The sequence below is a fragment of the Ambystoma mexicanum genome, chromosome 2p (assembly GCF_040938575.1).
Source record: "Ambystoma mexicanum isolate Mex_15411 chromosome 2p, UKY_AmexF1_1, whole genome shotgun sequence".
NCBI classification, from domain to species: Eukaryota; Metazoa; Chordata; class Amphibia; order Caudata; family Ambystomatidae; genus Ambystoma; species Ambystoma mexicanum.
Genome location: NC_090923.1, coordinates 155230851 through 155248603, shown reverse-complemented (window position 1 = coordinate 155248603; position 17753 = coordinate 155230851). Strand labels below are relative to the sequence as shown.

Here is a 17753-nt window from a genome sequence, read left to right as displayed (position 1 = left end):
CATTGTTTTCCCTGGAATGTTCATTAAATAAAATAAAATATCAGTGGTTGCAAAGATATGCTTCTTGCAAAGTACTCTGCGAGTGAAAAAGGCACTTAGGTCAGGAAGGTATGAAAAAACAATGGGACACAAACATAGTAAAAACAAACTTCTACTACTGGTGCACACTTTTGTGCCTATGTTATTTCTAAATACATGTTTTGTTCCATTTACAATTGCTGCATGCCTTTGTTTTCGAGAAGGCAGGCATGTTTTGGCACTTTTACTAAGCCCCAGAACAGTAAAGGAAGGCCAACAAATAACAATTTGTAAAGCTCTTTAAATCTTACATTACCTCTCTGGGAGATTGTCTTTCCATTTGAAGGTGGAGTAGGGGCACAAATCAGAAATAAGTTGACTTATGTACATTCCTTCTCTGTCTTCAAATACTACATGGTTTAATGCCAGTGTATATTTCCATGATGGTGGTAAAACAAAGGATTCCTCTGGAATCTGCCTGCATTCAGAAGCTGCTGAAAGTAAAAGATGGCATAGGAATCTATTATAATTGCCATCAACAAAACATAATTTGCAGTCACCAATTCAATTTTTTACAAAACAGAGCGTAAATGCCATTTCACATGCTTTTGCTTTTTTACTTTTACAAATGCTGAAAATTGGATGCACAAGAACCAATAGCATGTAAGTGCTCATGCGGGAGGTTCCCTGCATGTAATTTTCACTTGACATCAAATTAACCATTTATATTCTCTTCATTGTTTGTTAAATTTTTACAGTCAGCATTATTACCAGGTGCTTTTCATCTGGACCATGGAGTGGTAATGGGCACTCACTCAGGTACAGCTTGGTGACCATCAAGATGTGGTTTAAGATGGTTGGCGAATCTTTGATGTGTTCCTTTCTTTGGTGGTAACTCCAGCAGGATTGTTGTTCACAGACTCGCTAGCGGAATCACTGGGACGGTGGTCTGCAGGAAGCTCTAAGAGATACTTTGTCATGAATCTTAGTAGTCAGGCTTGCAGTTTAGTGTTCACCTCTATTGACTCCTTTAGTAGCATGGTTACCAACACTTTGTAGATGAAGCTAGAGAGATTAGGAAGCTCAGGCACGTATAGTGGAATGCCATAGAGCAAAACATATGGAGTATTCCCATCACACTCTGTTTGGTCGTGAAGGTTATTTACACTTCACACTACAAGTGGTACATGGTGCATCAAATAACCACCACTCAGAGGAGGTTTTTGGTCAAACACATTTTTACAAACCATTTTCCAGTTCCATGAGGGAAGAGAAGAGAAGAGAAGACAAGAGAAGCGAAGAGAAGAGAAGAGAAGAGTAGAGAAGAGAAGAGAAGAGAAGAGAAGAGAAGAGAAGAGAAGAGAAGAGAAGAGAAGAGAAGAGAAGAGAAGAGAAGAGAAGGTTAAGGATAGAGGACAAGGGGTGTTCATTGCTATTGGAGTGTTCAGGGAGGGTTTTTCTACCAACATTTCAAAGAATTTACCTAGGGTTTGGGCCCTTATTAGGCTTTATGAACCAATGTACATGCCTTAAAGGAAATACCCACCTTTACCAGGAGATAGCAGCATTTCTTCAAGACGTGTGAGTTGCCTGTCAAAGGATTTTAGTAACTATTCTGGAGGCTGTATTCTGATGCACCAGAAAGTAATGTATAGTGCTCTGGCTTGCACCTAGGAACAGAACATTACAATAGTCCAATTCGGCACCAGTCATGGCACGTGCTATTGTAGCGCAATTATCCTCCACGAGGCAGGGACATATGTGGCGTAAGAGCACGAGATGGTAGTTGGATGAACTGACAATAGCTTTGCCATATGCTAATATGGACTCTCAGTAATCGAAAATTAGTCCCAGGGAATTCCCCTTTTCCTGTGTACATATAGTTATGTCAGTGATCGGCACGTGACGTAAAGAGCTCGAGACTTTTACTTTCAGTGATTTAGAAATAAAGAGAAGAAATCCAGTGTCTGATTAATTAACACTGAGCACACTATCTTTCACCAATCATTCAATTAAATCAAACCGTTTTTTAATATGGTACAGGTTGTCAGCGGGCGCTTCAGAGAGCCCGAGCAGGATCTCAGTGTCATCCATGTGATGGTGGAACGCAACACATTCCTTGACCAATGGGTCATGGGGAGGATTGATATAGATATCCAAGAATAGAAGAGACAAAACAGCAATCACTGTGGGACTCTGCATTCAGTAGAGGAAGAGTAGAGCGCAAAGGAGTAAATCCCAAGTATTTTGTTTCTGTATTTTAGTGTATAAATAGATACTCAAGTCATAAAATATCCTTTTATGAAGTTAACGAGAGGAATATTTTGAGTGCATACCAACTTCAGGGATGCAATCCAATCCATGTAAAAATGCATTTAGTCAGGAAAAGCTTCCTGGAAGAGCACCTAATTGTCCCCCAGAAGCAGAGTGTGTTTCTTTATTCGGGTGTTTTGTGAAATGCAGCCTTCAAGTTAATCACTTCTCAGCAAATCAGGTGGAAGAGGTTGGGGAGAAGGAAGATGAGAGGGAAATGAGGCACTATCTGAATACCAACAATGGTTGCTGATGAATAAGAGGGAAGAAGGAGAAGATGTGGGATAAAATTGATTGCAACCAGGGTTATATTCTTGTACTCACAAAGTCAATTGGGTGTTGTGTTGTTAATGTCTGTAATGGTACATGACACAGCAACGCAATTAGTGAACGCTTGCTGGAAGAGGATTCCTTTGAGGCATTCCGGTATTTGTGGTGGCTGTCCTTCTTGCTTGTGAAAAAGGGCCGCTCTGTTCCAAAGTTCTGGGATCGTCCGAAAGTTCATTATGCTTCAATCTTCTTTGTTTTGGGTTTAGGATCGATGTAGGAGGTCTCTCTTAGTGGACTATATAGTTTGTTTTTCACGTGCTATCAGGTTGTCCAGACTCTTATCCCCCACTCTTGTGTGAGTAATACAGAGAACCTTTTCCAAATTGGGACATAATCAAGGGACTTTGGCGCTGTTTATGGGCCTCATTACGACCCAGGCGGTAAGTTACCGCCTGGGCCGTGACTTTACCACCATGGCGTAAACTGCGTTTACGCCATGGTGGTTGGCGGACTTACCGCCCCATTCCGACCTTGGCGGGGCGGTAAGTCCCCAATCCCCATTTACCCTTCCCCATTCCCATTTTTGCCCCATAGGGCATAATGGGAGTGGGGAAGGCGTTAATTACGCCACCGTAAATTACGGTGGCGTAATTGACTCCATGGTCCCTTAGCGCCATGGATTTTAACACCTGCTAAAAGCAGGTGTTAAAAGCACCATGGCGCTAGGGGACCTCGTAATCAGGCGGTAAGGGTCGGCGCTGTTAACGCTGCCGTAAACCCCTTACCGCCTGGGTCGTAATGAGGCCCTATGTCATATTGAAGATAAGTCTAACCACTCTGTATCAGTTGGAGGTTGTGAATCATTTCTTTGGTAATCTTGTCTACCAAAATAGTTGGTCTTTTTGAGAACAAGCACTTTGAATTCGGTGGTTGCCCATACCACACCCTCAGTAATCAGTTGATATTCACCGATCCTCCATTTCCAGAATCAGTGATCAGTGAATATTTGTTTATCACTTGAGAGGTGTGGTCATCATCATGAAATGTATTTCTGTTAGCAAGACTTTACTATACAAAGGTTATGTAATAAAACAAACGACAACAAATAAAAACACACAATAAGCCTACTGTCTATATTTTCCCTCTGATTCAAAAAGCATTCAGAAGATACATTTTGAAAACGTGCCACACTAACGTTTTATCTGAGTGAGTGCAGGATTACATTGCGTGAAACCATTTCCTTTTTGCAAGGGGCTACGTTTTTGTTTCCCCAAGGCATAGTATTCTGTACAAAACTCCAGGAATGTAGGATTATGTGTGCACACGAGCTTGGCAATTTTTATTTTCTCCCCATATGCAGGTTACAGTCATAAGCAAATTATGATGCAACATTTAGTTAAACGGGAGAGGAGAGAGTGATGAGTAACTCTTCACTCAATCCAAGTATCTTTCAGAATATGTCTGTATTTGAAAGGGAAGACGAATAGCAATTGAAAGTTCCATTATCTCCTTTCCTCTGTCTTTTCTTAAAACTCAGAGAACTGAGCTTTTAAAAAAAATATGTTCTCCACCGATTTAGCCTGGTATGCCATCAATATAGGTTTAATAGGGTGGTCGTCCGTTGTATCTGCAAAGTGAAAGACAGCTTGTTCCATGCGGATTGTTTGTTTGTGAACTTGAGACGTCCAATCAAGTGCACTGGAAAAGGTAGTCCCCAAATAGCCATAGACACTTACCCACTCCAGCATCTGACTATTACAAAACAGAGAGTGAGATGAAATTGCTCTGCACCCACTGCCTTTATTTTGGATTAAAGGTATTTCATGTTAATCCTCAATTCTAGAACCAGGGCCTGCAAAGCATTTGGAGTGTGGCAATCAAACCTCAACATCCGCATTGAGAAGGTGCACAGGGAGACGTGACAATCGGTATATCTCAAACAATATGAAGATATATTTCCAAATTGTGGTTGTGTAGGTTAAACAACACCTCTAGTTGGTGGAAACCAAGCGAAAGCTCCCCTGCTAACTGATTCATGAGATCCTGGATGTAACTTTCTCAGAATATTCGGTAGATCCATCGGTCTTACTTTCCATGCTAAAGTGGCACGCAGCAAATTTCTGTCCACGCAATGGAATGCACATGACAGATTCATGCATTCGAGATACATTGGCACTTTATAACACATTCAGTATATGCTGAACAAAAGAAGGTGGATAAGTGGGGGGGGGGTGGTTAATACTGTACATACCTTCAGCCACCTCCCCCAAAATACCCAAACCCCCATGGCCCAGCAGGACCAAACTGGTTATGCTGCCCACTTGCACCCGTGCGTCATTCTGGTGCCATCCATGCTTCACCACACCCTCTCTAGAAATAAGAAAAGTATTCTATGTCTCCCATGAGTGAGGGCATCCACACTAGAATGTGTTCTTTTATAAACACTGTTTCTATTTCTAATGGGGTGGACACCATCCATTATTAACGAAAAAATACAGGGCCCTCAGCTGGACATCAGCCAGGCCTCCTTTGGTTCTTTTGTCTGCTAGGCCATTTACACTATTTCTTCTGAATCAGAGTGAGACAGTGGGATCACAAACCACCAGAAATTGATTTGAGTCTACCTCAAACTATTAAGAGCACAACAGGGTAGGTATTTTCTCACCATGTGCAGTGTGTGTTGTTAGTTTACTTGCTTGAGTGAGCAACCCCTTTTTGGAGCCTCAAGACATGCACAGGTTTCTGGCATTTTCCACTGGAGTTATGGAGCGGCCTAATGCAGGTGGAGAATCAAAGGAAAGAGTTATATTTGGTGTTCTGCATAGTAGAATTTCAGATGTAGTCCTGTTTAGACAGAAGTTACTGTTCTGAATCCAGCTATGTATTATTTGTGACTACAATGTCATAAGAGGACTAGAACTGCAGCTTGGTTATTGTTATTGTCTAAGGCCATGAGGATTTCCTCTTTATTTTCCAGGATATTTGATTTGGTACTTCTATCAGGTCTAACACTATCCTGATACTCATGGAAAAATAGTTAATGTAGGCCTGTATGTGAAGGGTAACAATTATTGTGCTCATAGTATGCTTCGATGCAGAGGTTGGCAATTGATTGGTAATTTGCTATTGGCCAGTTTTATATGTTGCCTTTTATGAACAAGAGAGATTGGTGTAGATCTTCTGTGGTATCTATATGATACCAGGCTCTTGCCTTTTGCTGCACAGTCTACTTATTTATTTAGTTAGTTATTTAATTACACGCTTAATACCAGCTTCCAAGACAAACGTGTTGCCCATGAGCTATCCTTCCTCTCCCTTGGTCTAGCAAGCTGTCCTTCCTGTGTGCTCTCAGGTGTTTCAGTGTTGGTCCTTATGTTGTTCTTGGATGTTACATCCAACTGTATCCACTTTATCCTTGAAGGAAAATATCTTATTTACCAACATTTCTGATAACATGTGGCTGGTCCATGGCAATCAGTTTTGTCATCTCACCATGACGTCAAATGTATGTTGATGATTTGTTAGTAGCTGTTCCGATTCTTGTGTTATTAACTAAATGCCCTTTGTATTGCTCTACATGCAAGACTTATCAGCAGTTGAATGAGTTCTAAAACAGGGCTATTCTTGTTCTCTTTTCTGTTTCTTGGTATTCATATTTTATTTTAATTATTTAATTTGGTAGTTCGGCTATTATCCTGTTTTACAGTATCATAAAATCAGGTTTGTCCATTTCCATAGTGATTTGCCTATGGCTGTGTCCAAGTAAGTATCTGAGAGAGAGGGGGTAAGTGGGGGGACTTGTTGAGCCGACAAGTTAGTTGGATGAGTCACTGTGTTCTTTATCAATGCTCTTGAACAACCGGAAGTAGCCTTCTTGTTTGGTTTGGTTTGGTTAGATGTGTTGATTTAATTAGCTCGTTCTCCATTTAAAGTAGGCTTGAGATAGGCATGTCTACTACAGGAATGTTCGTAGTGAAATTACATCCAGATTACGGCATATTGTTGCGGGTCGAAATGAATGTCTGATACTCAGGTAAGGGAAGTGAACTTCTTTATTAAGTTCCAGTGATAAGGTATGTACATCAGGTAAATCCAAGGGTACGTAAGTGTGAAGGCAGACAGGAGACACACAAGAGACATACACCGGCCTCCTCTATCACATTCTGCTTCACTCCAACTGACCATTCTTGGAATTTACAGGGGCACTCACACCACAACATTCCATAAGCATAACAACAACAGATATCTGCAGGTTGGACCATGCACATATTGTAGATTGGTTAATTGTGAGGACTGTTTGGGTCTGTTTAATTGAGATTTTATCCAACCACAGCTTCAGTTTACCCATTACGATCACTCTATTATTCAACACAGGCAAAGTGTGGCCTGATCAAAATGTGTCTAAAAGACTCCAGGATGGTTGCAGTAGAATTTGCATTAAGGGTGCATTTGGACATGGCACTCAGTTGTCAAGTAGTTATCCCCAGGCACACTGTGAGTTATCCAGGGAAATCAAAGCATCACATCCTCCTGTTCTGTCTAATATGTTTGTATAGTGAATTTTGATTCAGGTGAGACATGTGCATCAAGGTTAATTTCTTCAAATATTGAAGTTGTATTTCTCAATGGTAGTCATATCAGGGTTATTTGTAGTTGCTTACCTAGCGTTCATTATACCCACCTTTCGTTGACTTTGCGCTTAGTATCAGGTATGATGTGCTTCCTTTTCATGTGTGTTGGTCTAGGGAACTATGGCTAAGTGTTGTGACCGCATCACATCTTTATTAAGTCAGTCTCTGTGTTTTTCGCTGTGTTTGTATTAGGGAACCTAGAAGCCAACCCCACCCCCTCCCCGCCCTGGCATTTTGATTTGTTGGGTCATGTTAATGGTCTAGCTTTGAGTCTGGGAATCAGGTTCACGTGTGCATGAGACTATGAGTCTGGATAAGATAAGAAATGAGGGGATTCGATTGTGTAAATTGAGTACCCTCATTAGGATGATTTGGTGAGAGGAGCCTGTGGCACATCACTTGTTTCATTAATGCCTAATGATATGCACATGTGGCCTGAGGCTAACGATTGCAGTGGACGCTTTCAAACCCAGGTTAGGCCTACATTGCTCTTTGTTACTTGGAGATTTACATTAGAGACATATTTTAGTAGAGACTTGCCATTAGTATGAATCATAATGATCCTATTAGTATATCTATTATTCGTGTATTTTGGCATGTTCAAACAACGATGCCTGATCACCATTCTCTTGTCAACTTTGATTGATATCGCGGGCAGTGCATTGTCGAGGGTACAAACAGATTAACTAGAAATCTGAATAAAATATTGCTATTTGAGTCTAAAAGAATCCTCTATCTAGGGAGTTCCAACCAAAACAATCATGGAACTCTGAGGGATTATGCCTTGTTGTGAAATTGCTGATGTATAGTATTTCTAGTGGACATTTGTAATCTCACAACCCTGTATTCAAAGTAATAATGCTTTTCATAGTGCATGGAACCTTGTACCCCTCCCATCTTCTAATTTTCTTCTGGACCATCAGGACTTGCTAAGTATAAATTGACTTATTTAGACATTATCTTATTAAATTGTATCTTGTGATGTGGAGATGTGAGGTTTCATTCTATATTCAGCTATTCACCTGTTCAGTAAATAAAATAGTCAGGATTGCCCTGGCCACCAATCTGTAGGATATTTTAGCAGCTGGCTATACCATCAAAAAATCCAGAAAAGGTTTTTAATGATCATAATATGCATCATGTGGTTTGATATTCTTTACCACATTTGGAAAATACTCTCCTAGAAAAGATGATTATCACCTGTGGTCAAACAAGAATAACTTGAACCGTCTAAGTGTGGGAGGCGAGCCATTGCCCACGTGATCTAGGTGGTGCAAATGGATGGAGTATTCACTGTATCGAAAGCTGTAGCTAGGCCGAGTACAATCAGAATTCTAAGCGACCATTGGTCTACTGGGTTTAATAGGGGGATCCAACACAGAGACCAGTGTGGATTGTGTTCTCTGGCTGGTGTGGATTCATGACCGTTATGTGTCCAGCGTGTTGTTAGATTCTATTTGTGTCTGGAGTTGTGCAGTGATTAGATTCTCCAGAGTCTCAGATCTTTGCGAGGGCCCTTCAGTGAAGCAGTACTTGTTTGGATCTTTGGGATCCATGGATGCTTTTCAGGAAGGGTATGACTGTTGGAGGTCTTTGGCGACTTGTCCTGTCTGTAGTGAGCCATTGATGAATGCAGTGATGGGTGTACACAACATGGCAGCATGGATTGCAGCAATGGCTATTGGGTTGGTGTCAGTTAAACCCTTGCCTGGTCTGAGCCCCTTGAGGAGTGGCCATACATCAGTGGTGTGTGCTCTGAGAATGACTAGCTATTTTTTGTGTATTCCTCAGATTTGGGATCTTGGTGGCTGGGCCAGATACACGGAATTCTGCCCAAAAAAGTCATCTAATTATATAGGGGTGGGGGGATCAGGGGTTACAACTTGTGGGTAGGTGCCTGGGTTAGGGGGATTAATGTAGGGAACGTGGAATTTGGGGGAATCGACCTAAATAAAAAAATAAAAAATCTGTCAGTTTTTTTCAGCAGAATTCAGGCAAAGTAAAGTACTTTGCCAGAATTCCTGTCGAAAAAATAACATAGAACGCTTTGGATGCACAAGCAGCTGTCTGCATATAATCCAGACTCATTTTGATAAGCAACATACTTATGCTTCCACAGTGACCAGACAAAGTGAATTGTATAGTCTTGCTTTTCTTGGCAGTTTTGGATAAATACATATCGACCTTCCCTGGCTCCCACTACATGCATGAATCGCCTTCATGTCTTGCGGCATCATCTATAAGACAGTCGCCGTCAAGTCACCCATCTATCTCGCGGAGAAACTCAGCACTCCACCATAAGACTTGAAATCCGCCATTGCAAAAAGCAGAGGATCAGAAAAGAAGCCTTCTCTGCCTACGCCCTAAGACTATGGAACCCTGTCCGCATCAGACTTGCTACCACGCTCCGACAATTCAGACACAAACTCAAGACCCATTGCTTCAAGGAGTCTCTCCTCAATACCTAGGTCATCACCTAACCCCGTGCCACGTGACTTGCAAGACGCTGACCACCCCTCTCCTCACTAACACCCATACAGCTGTAATCCTCCTCTGTGTCCCTCTGTATCCTATATGTTCTGTTGTTACCACTGAAAAGCGTTCCGTCATGTATCTGTACTGCTGTGTACCTCTGTAAAACACTCTGTTATGTATCTGTTCGTATACCTCTGTAAAGCACTCTGTTGCTTCTCAAAGCTAGGCCAGCACTCAATAGATACAATAATAATAATAATAATAATGCTGGAGGGGGTGGGGCTTGGCTTCACTTTAATGTACTGTTTATTTCCATGTTTTTTGACCACGGTTAACAGTGGGTTTACTCGACCAGCGTTTCTCCAGATGTTTTAGTCTGCCACTTCCATCAGCCCTCAACTTTGACTGTAGTGAATAGCGCTGAAGGAAATTGTTGGCCTGGGGCTCTATGTAGTGGTCTCTGCAGTTACTTTTGCCAGACTGGGCTGTTTCCTACTATCAAAAATGGGGGTAGGCCTCTCACTACACCCATGCCCCCCTTAAATATTCAACAGGTGTCATTTTGCCTACCCTTGATGTTCAGTAATGTCAGGTGACGTGACCATTTTGGATTGCCTACAGGTCTCACCCTCGACACTTGTGCTTTCAGAGAACACACTCAGTTTTGACACCACATAAGTTTGATTATGAATAGATACATAAATAAATGATTACACGTTGTTCAGTAGGGAGTGCTGTTTTATAGTGTTTTAGGGGATGCATTAAAGGTTCAAGAGATGTGTGTTGTCTGGCGGTAGATAGGACAGGGTCTAACTGTATTAAGGGTGGGGTGGGTGATAGCAAAGGGGTGCCCAGTGTTATTGGCATGATGTTATAACGCCCATGTAAACATGTGGTCACCAGAACAATCTGTATTGAGCAGGCGTATTGCTAGGTCTGGAAAAGACCTGGGGCTACCCTGATGTCGGCACTGTCAGGACTGGGGGCTAGCTAGCCGTTTGGTTGTAGCTCCTGAGATTCTATCCGGGGCTACAACCAAAAGACCAGGGGCTATAGCCCCCTTAGCCCCCTCCTAGCAACGCCTCTGGTATTGAGCCTGTATGCGACCCCTACAGTAGGAGAGGCGCCTCTGTGCAAGCATAAATATGGACGTTGGTACTTGAGTATGCAATTTAAACATGTGTCAGGATTATGTGATGAAGGTTTGAGGCAATGAAATAAACGGCACTGTGTAACAGCCCCTGAGCAAGCCCCCCAGAGGTTCTGACACAGCTAATACAAAAATCCACCATGCACCATGATTTAAAATGTGTAATGAAGGCTGCCTACCTGGAAGCTGATCCGCTTCATGTATGTGTTATCCTCTTAGGGGAAGAAGGCCCTATATTATTGGGTGGCAAGAAAGTATGAACAGTTTGCAAATAAATAATTCCAACGCTGTATGTATGGCAAATATCTCCAGCTCGCTCGCCTATCCGCAACCTTCTGAGTTGCGTGACGGGAAGAGTTTCTGAGGAGAAGTCAGAGAGATTGCTGATTCTGTATTTTCAAAGGTTATAACAACTTTTGGGTTTCAGGTAATAATATCCCTATATATAGGGTCGCCGTATATAATCTCGCCGGGACGAGGTCGTGGTGACATTATATAGGTGACCATATATATAGGGACAAGGGCAGCAGGGGTTGCGGGGGTGTCCCCCGCTCCCCATGAAAAATTAAAAAGGGTTTGGGGGTTGCGGGGGTGTCCCAGCATGTTCCATGTAATAATGTGCCAACAAAATACGGCAATTTTTCAGCGATTTTTTTGCAAGGCGATATTTTTGAAGGGACATTATTACATGGGACCCAACGTTTGATGTCTTTAATGTTCTTCTTTGTCAGGGATGCCTGTCAGACCAACTATGGACCAAGCCACCATAGGACTGGTGATCAAATAAACGTATCCGCCAATATGGAGTACTCAATTCCCTGTAGACTGCAAAGGTTGGTGCACTACCCGATAAAGCAGGGATTTCTATCAACTGAAGCTGTGTTAGAACTTCAAATCCCCAAATGTCAGAGCCATTCAATAGCAGAGACAGAGGGTTCGCTCTGCAGGTTGAGTTTTCACATGCACCTCTTAACTTCAGTGATTGAGGAGGCTTGTTTTTGTAATATACTCAATGCCTCTCATATTAGTGGACATGGGGTCGTTAAACGATAAAACATTGCTGAGTGCTGTGTTCCCAATAGTAAAAAGTCTAGATTTCTTACAAAAGAAACCCCTAGCATTGGGCAGGATGTGTTGACATTTATTTGTAAGGGGGCCTTAGCCGCCATGAATTACGCATACAAGTTAATGATCAGCTGTAAGGTATTTGAGTTCCTGGCTATCAAGGTCGTGTCATCCGCGTGGGCTAAAGGTGGAATTCGTCTCGGTTGCTGTACTTTGGACATCTGGCGGTTAAGTCCTTCATCACCAATTGAAGAGAGCTTGTATAATGCCAAAGTGCACCCTTGACGTAGCCCAACGTAGCCAGGATTGTTTAACAAGTGGGGCCTGAAGCACATGTAGGTGGGCCCAACTCAGTGACATTAACATCTGTAAATGCCCACACAGCGCTGGTAAGTGTGCATTTACAGATTTAGGGATCCTGGCCTGCTCAAGCCCTGTCTACGCCTCTAACTGCCCAAAGTGAATTTTCGCATGTCTCAATGCACCTGTCATGATCATCGTATCTTGACATTACCTGAGTGTCTGACTGAAGGGCAATTAACATTTTACGAGACCAGCAACGATACATATTTATTAGAATTCCATAGTTTTCTTCATTTGAACAGATTGAAAGCTGCTATTAGATTCATAAAGAAAGGGTACACTCTTTCTGTTTTAGGGTTTGATATTTTGATATATTATGATGCACGTTTAATAATTGATTGCAGGTCCCTATGCCTTCTGTGAACCCCAATGTTATGTTCGCCTTATGGTTCTCTGTTGCTAACAAGGTTGTTAGGTGGGAATAAAGGACAGGATCAAATATTTTATGGGTGCGTCAAATAAGGATATGGGCTGATAAGATTTGGGTGAGGACAATGATTGCCTTATGCCACGAAGTTAGTAATACATGATCTGCTGCTATGGTACTAAATTAAATTGTTAAAATAGGAACTCATAGCCCTTGCCTTCTAAATAAGTCAACAAGTATCGAATCTGATCCTGGGCTGCTGTTTTACTTTTGGAGGTTAATAGCCTTGCATACTTCATTGCGAGAAATTATAAAAGGGTATTGTTTTATGATTGAAAATTACATTTTATTGGCATTTTCATACAATAACAAAACAAAGGTCTGTATTCACCCCACCAGGAAAACAGTTGTGTTTCATCTTAATTCAGCCCTTCCCCATTTCTCACCCACTTCCAAAACCAACAAAAGGCACTTGTACTATTGTTTATAGGCAAATAAACTTGCCTTACGGTGTCATCTCCGAAGGCCTGTATTTCCCCAAGAATGGTAGCCATACTTCTATTATTTGTTTAGAATTGTTTAACAAGTGGGTGAGACTTTCCATTGTAAATATGTCCCATGCTTTGCACACCCATTCTACGCCTCTTCCCCAATCCCAAATAGAAATAACATGGGAGACAGTGGCCGAGTAATTCCATCCAATTCCTTGAACCAAGAAAAGACTTCCTTCCAAAAGTTAGCAATCACCTCACATTGTCACCACATATGCCAGTACCCTGCACACCCTCTCCCACACCTCCAACAGGTCACCTTTACATCCCTGTACATTCTCGCCAGCGATTCAGGATTTTCAGTGCCTGCCACCTATATTGTACAGAGCTTGAGGTTTGGTATGCTTTAAGACAGAGAAGAGCCCATTTTACATCCAATATTTCCTCCCCCATATCTTTGTTACATTGGGTGCATACCCGTCGAGGGTCCTTGGGCTCTACCCTTATTAATTCATGATATAAGCATGCAAACAGGCCTCTTGATTCGTGTTTGGTCAGTATCGATTTCTCAAAAGAGGTTAGGTCCTATGCAGGTTTTCCCCCTACCGCTTATCAGTTAACATCTCCTTTAGATAGCTGTATGGCAAAATACATATATTTGACCCCGATCTGCATTCTGTTCTGTGGGACCCGAATCCATTCTCCCAAAGGGGCTGGATCTGGAACTGAGTTTTCCAAGTGCATCCACTGTTTAGTGGAGGGGGATCTAGGCGGTCTGCCAGGATTCACAATTGTTTTGCTTTGTAGTAGTCCTCAAGGTCTGAGAAGGCTATTTCCCCTTCCTCATTATGGTGTGTAAGCACCTCGTATGCTATTCTGGGCTTCTTCTTGGAACAGAGAAATTCAACCATGGGCTTGCTCACCATCCACAGAAAAGTGGGGTATTCTGACTGGCACCATCTGGAAGAAAAATAGTATCCTAGTAGGATATTCTTCTTAATGGAATTTAGCTGCGCCATCCATGACATATTCATCTTTTCCCACCTATTTATGGCTTGTCTTATTGTCTCTCATAAAGGCGGAAAGTTCCTCCAATACAGGTCTGTAAGGTTCCTGGAAATAAAGACCCCCAAGTCCCTGATTCCTTGCTCCTGTATGTTAAGTGGAGCAATTTCAGGTATTGACTATCCTGCTCCTTGAGTTCACCAACTGGGAATGCATTCGATTATTAGATTTTTCTAGGTTGACCCTAAGCCAGAGACACCCCCATATGCTAGAATAACTTTTCTTATTTGTGGGAAGGATGTATTTGGCTCTTTGATGTGTAATAGCACGTCCGTTGCAAATAAGCTAATTTTAAATTCCCTTCAGCCTTGCAATTTGGGGCCGGAAGACATTCCACCCACTTGGTAAACAAGCATGTCACCGTCAACACGTACTTGTTTCATCTAGAGGAGCGAATCACTGGCCCGAAGAATTGACTTGCAAATCCGACCAAGGCAGTGTCATTCCCCTTTTCTGGACCGGAGCTCTGTGTGTGAAGTAACTTGGCTGAAATTGAGCACACACAAGACACCCCTTTAAGTATAGGTCGAGGTCCTGACCCAAGTGTAGCCAGTATGCAACCTCTCGCAAGATCTCTAAGGTTGTATGAAACCCCCTATGATCAGCAGTGGTAGCGTTATGGGCGTGACTTAACATCAGGCTTTGGAATGAGGTAGGTACCATTCACTGGTCACATCAGATATGGATCTCCGTACCAACAAACTGTATTGGATTCAGAACATTTTGGAAAACTTCATTAACACCCGGAGATCCTCTTTCCCAATATAATCAGATTCTGTCACAGGGTTTTCAATATTTTCACAACATTTCCTAATAATCGGCTCCACTTTTTGTGCTGTAATCAAATCAGCATCTGGGGTTTCTTTGCTCCACTGGGCAGTTGTGAGTTCATTTTGGGCATGTGTTTGGGACCTGGTGACAGCAGCAACCTGGATTTCCCCCAACAGGGATGTGGTTTCTATGAGATCCCTGTGGATGGCTCCAGTTTTGGTCAACTGGTCAGCCAAGTAATTTCCAGTTTTGTCTGGTCCCTCTATTTTGGAGTGACTTCTGATCTTTTTCCAATAGATGGTCATCTCATTAGAGGTGACCAGATCATCAATTGCTTGGATTAATTTCCCATGCGGTTTGTTATTCTCACACAGCAAGCCCTCGATTTGTCCAATTAATCAGGTGCTCCACTAACCCATTCAAGACATAATCTGAATATGTGATTATGACCAGTTCTTTGAGTTGGTGTTGCACGGCAGTGAGGATGGCTTGATGTACCGCCATCCACTCTGCCCCCTGACTACTTCGGGGACCCATTTTGTACCCAGTAGATGGGTCTGGGGCATCATTCACCCAGGCATTCCCAATGCCAGCCATTAGGTCTTTTTTCCTGTGATTATAAACATGGTAGAAGCACTGATCCACATAAACTGTGGGTATCCCCTGGCATGTGTCTTCCTCATAGACTTTGTGCGGGGAAGTAAGGTATGACTCCATGTTGTCTTTGGTCTTTAGACTTTCGTCCTCAAGACACTTTTTTTGAGCACAGTCATGCAAGTCAGCTAAACCTTGCGCTCGGGGACTCTTGTTGTTTTGGCCATATCTAACCTCCATAAGAAAGCCTTGCATGGACAGAATCTAGAAAGTAATTCTGGAATTACTCACATTCCCTGTTCGGATTCGGTCACTTTGGAGGCATTGCAAGGGTTGGTGAGGAGTCCCGAAAATGATGTGCTCCCCCTGGATGAATGGGTGATAATTCTTCAATTCCTACACCGTTGCCAGGAGTGCCTTTTCACAATCGTAATATTCTTCCTCCACAGAGGACAAAGTCTTGCTCGCATAAGAGATTACTTTGTTGACCTTGTCATGCTTTTGTTATAATATTTCTGTTAAGCAAGTATTTGAGAACCCTGTTTCCAAGAAGAATTCTTTGTTCTTTATTGGGTAAGCCAAACAAGGCGCTTGGGGAAGGCTTCTCTCTAGTTGTTTTACCGCCTCAGATTGTTCTGGACGCAACTCCCACTTGACCCCTGCCTTGAATAATTGGACTAACGGTCATGTGACCTCTGCATAGTCCTCTATGAATTTACTACTATTTTGTGAATCCAAGAAGGCTTCTTAGTTCACGCAGAGTAGTAGGATCTTTCAATTTCAATAATGCTTCCCCTTTTTTTCCTAGGGACTGAGACCCTCAGGGTGATTTCATGATCTAAGAAGTTCACATGGGTCTTACTGAAAGGACAGTTTTGCTCCGCTTTCTGTAACTGGGTCAGAACATAGCGTATTTCAGATAAATATTCCTCCAGAGTTGAGCTCTTGATTAAGGCATCATCTACATAGGCTAGGTTTCCCCTTCCGCCCAAGTCAGGCATGGCCTTATGTAAGAAGATGTTATATTCATTGCCAGAGTTTATGTATCCAACGGGGGTTCAGGTCCACGTGTACTACTGTACCCTGAAGGTAAAGGCAAGTTTGTACTGGTCTTTCCTACTCACGGGTACGGTACGGTAACCGTTGGTCAGGCCAGTGGTGGTATACACCTTTGACCCTTGGATCTGGGCCAGTCCCTGATCAATGTAGGGAAGGGGCCATCTTGACATGTCAACCCCTTTATTTAACTCCCTACGGTCTGCGCAAAGTCTCCATTGGCCATTGGGTTTGAGTATCCCCACTACCAGGTTGTTAAAGTTAATGTGGACTGGACGAATTATCTCACGGGATTCTAAGTTTTTAATATCCGTGAGGGACTCCATAGACGCAAGAGGCAACCGGTATTGTTTCACAATTACTGGAGCCATTTCAGGGTCCCCAGGTATGGAGGTCGAATATATCCCTGTGCCTCCACAGTTGTATGAATCCACAGATATCCTGAAAATCCCAAAACACCTGTTTCAGCTTCTGCTTAAAGCATGGAAAGACCTTGTGTTTGGTCATTTTGGAGGTATCCACCAGTTGGGTGGAGAGATTTCGTGTTATGGTGTTGGCCTGGACATGAGGTTTTAAGGATGGGAGGTAGTCACTGTTGACTTGAAATACCACCTCATCCTTCCTCATTTCACAGGTCACCTCTTCCTGACCGTAAGGGCAGGAGGAGTAGGCCTATAAATTCCCCCTTTGCTGGGTGAAAATCATTTCCGGAGGGATATCGTCATCAAAATTGTAACGGTCATTTGGAATTGGTCCCATGTTCTCATTACCAAAGTCAATAGAATAATGTTGGGCATCAACCGCCATTCCAATAAAGGTGTCTGCACCCAGAGTGATACTTCTAGGGTCACTGTTATCCACCAATATTCGAATGGTGTCATGTTCTAGGTCCACTAGGGGTGACAGATGTAAATGCAAACCTGATAAGTGTTCTTGTTTTTGAGTTTCTGTCCTCGCTTAATTTTTAGGGGAATTGTAAATTGTCGTACCTGTCCTGGATGGGGACCTCTTCTCCCATTTGAACCTCAACCGCCTATGGCAGCAATTGAGCTGACCAAAATACTTTCTCAGTGTTGTCAAAGCCCATGGGGTTACCCCCCAGTTGGGACCAGGCTTTGTAATTA

At 42.6% G+C, this 17753-nt stretch overlaps 1 long non-coding RNA gene across 1 annotated transcript in view; it reads right to left on the bottom strand.

Moving 5' to 3' along the window:
- Window positions 1-342: 342 nt before the first annotated feature.
- Window positions 343-17753, bottom strand: part of LOC138565849 (uncharacterized) — a 126808-nt gene continuing 109397 nt past the window's right edge. Inside the window, exon 3 of the long non-coding RNA XR_011301659.1 lies at window positions 343-509. This is a non-coding gene — a long non-coding RNA (uncharacterized lncRNA). The remainder of the gene's footprint in view (window positions 510-17753) is intronic.